The sequence below is a fragment of the Amphimedon queenslandica genome, unplaced genomic scaffold, assembly GCF_000090795.2.
Source record: "Amphimedon queenslandica unplaced genomic scaffold, v1.1 AMPQUscaffold_12838, whole genome shotgun sequence".
NCBI classification, from domain to species: Eukaryota; Metazoa; Porifera; class Demospongiae; order Haplosclerida; family Niphatidae; genus Amphimedon; species Amphimedon queenslandica.
The window spans coordinates 19192-21594 of record NW_003546926.1 but is presented as its reverse complement, the minus strand read 5'-3'; the positions used below and the strand labels follow the sequence as shown (position 1 = coordinate 21594).

The 2403-nt window shown below is 32.8% G+C and overlaps 1 long non-coding RNA gene across 1 annotated transcript; it reads right to left on the bottom strand.

The window, feature by feature from the left end:
- Window positions 1-466: 466 nt before the first annotated feature.
- On the bottom strand, window positions 467-997 carry LOC109586560 (uncharacterized). The gene is made up of 2 exons (XR_002187092.1): window positions 838-997; window positions 467-672 (listed from the first exon to the last, which is right to left on the bottom strand). It is a non-coding gene; the product is annotated as an uncharacterized LOC109586560 (long non-coding RNA).
- Window positions 998-2403: the final 1406 nt, after the last annotated feature.

Genomic DNA, 2403 nt, shown 5'->3' with positions numbered 1-2403 from the left:
TCATCATCATCAATAGTGGCTATAATAATAATAATAATAATAATAACAATAATAATATGTAATGACGTCAACTATAAAAGTTTGAGCTGATTCTAACTTCAATTTTTTGAGTTACGGCTAATTTTAAAAAACGCCAAAATTCTAAAAAATCCCTGTACTATATAGCTCATGGATTTTTCCAAAAAATGGCTAAAAAATCACTCCCAATTTTTATTACATTTTCTGATACATATTTATGTCCTTATGCTGTGTAGAAAGTTTGAGCTAATTCTGACTTCCATTTTTTGAGTTATGGCCATTTTAAGAAAACGCCAAAATTCTGAAAAAATCCCTGTACTATTATTATTATTATTAATTATTATCAGGGATATAATAGACTAACGTAACCGGGATTGGTTACGGACCGGAAATCAATTATCAGACTCTGTTATTATTCATTAAATTAATGGCAGCAATCAATGGCATCTTAGCAAAATGGCTGAATGTAAATTGTTATAACTAAAAAACCAGCAACAGGAAAAATTCAAAAACAACTTTAAACAATGTAAAAACATGTAAAGGGTCTCTTTATTGTAGTTTCATAGCAATAGAATGTAGTCTATTCTCCTGAGAGGTACGCAAAAGTCGTACCATGGCAAACTGGTTTTTCTTGAATATTTCCTGAAGAACACTCTGGAAAAACAAGAGAAGTTGCCTAAACAATGTAATAAAGTAAGTAGCAACAATTCATGACAAAAACACATTCATAAAAACAAATATTTGGGCTACAGAGGTACGCAAATGGAATTTTAGCCGTAAATTGAAGATTTAACCAATTTAAAACAAATATTAACTTACAATAACCTATCAGAACCTTGAAGCCGCCATTATAACTTTGCAGTAGATTTTTCATAAAGCTAAATACATTTTTAAAAGAGAAAAGAGCAACTTCATACTCCAGACATTGACAGTCGCCATCTTGAAAATCATAACAGAGACTGCAAAAAGTTTTTATACACAAATGATACGCTCACGTGATCCCGTTGCCAATCCCGGTTATTAGTCTATTATATCCCTGTTATTATTAATAAACTTTACAATACATACTATAAAATGTGACAAAAAGAAAAAAAACAAAAAAGAGATGTATCGAAGGTAAACACAGTAACAAGACTGGCCACATAAAATTACATAGTAAATAATAATGCTAGAACTAGCCCATGGTTTTTTCCAAAAAATGGCTCTGAAATCACCCCCAATTTTTATTACATTTTCTAATACATATTGACGTCCTTATGCTGTATAGAAAGTTTGAGCCAATTCCGACTTCAATTTTTTGAGTTGCAGCCATTATAAAAAACGCCAAAATTCTGAAAAATACCCTGTACCATAGCCCATTTTTTTTTTTTTTTAAATAATAAAATGAATTTGAAATAGGATCAGAAATCAGTAGTAATGAGTTTATAAGTGAAATTAGTAATAAAAATAATAATAATAATCTTTATTAATATGTTAGTGACATTGAAGTCGAGCATCAGAGATTGCTACATCAATGTCACAGTCACTGGGCCTATATATTGATCTCCTTGTACCCCTTACACACCGAATTGTTGATCTTAAAATTGAAAATGATAATTTGCATCTGATGAAATTGATTACTGAACTGTACGGTTTGTTAAGTTTGTCAGCTGTCAGTAATGCAATTCGTCTAAAAACTACATCACATACAGGAGCCAGCCCGCCATTGGTGGAAAAAACAAGAGGTGAGAAACAACCGTGCTCCACTTCCCTGATACGTACATCATATTTCCTTTTCTTTCTAGCTTCCACTTTCCTATATACAGCTGGTAAATCGAGGCCCTTGTATGAATCAGAGAAAGGATTTACAACAGCCACATCAAAAAAGGCTCTCTGATGGGAAGTTCCCCAGAAACCATCTGCCGCAACATCAGCCCTAGCTCCATCACCATCCACAGTGGAAACAGTGATCGACTCCCCTGAGATAGGTTGTAAAGCTGGCTCCCTAGAAACATTGCTACAGACCTATAGTCCATGGTTTTTTCCAAAAAATGGCTCTGAAATCACCCCATATTTTTACTACATTTTCTGATACATACTGATGTCTTTATGCCGTGTAGAAAGTTTGAGGTAATTCCGACTTCAATTTTTCAAGTTACGGCCATTTTAAGAAAATGCCAAAATTCTGAGAAATACCCAAGGCTGCCTCAAGATTGAAACAGATCTTTGGAGTTCAGTAAAGGGAATTAATCAAGGACTCCTAGTGAGATAATTTAAGTGGGGAAGAGGAGAGGAAGAGGAAAGAAAAATGTTTATTGAAACTATACAAACTAGCATTGTTGCTTTGAAAGTACTCTATAATAATAATAATTAATATTTTATTTTTAAGTTACTGATGGTCATGTA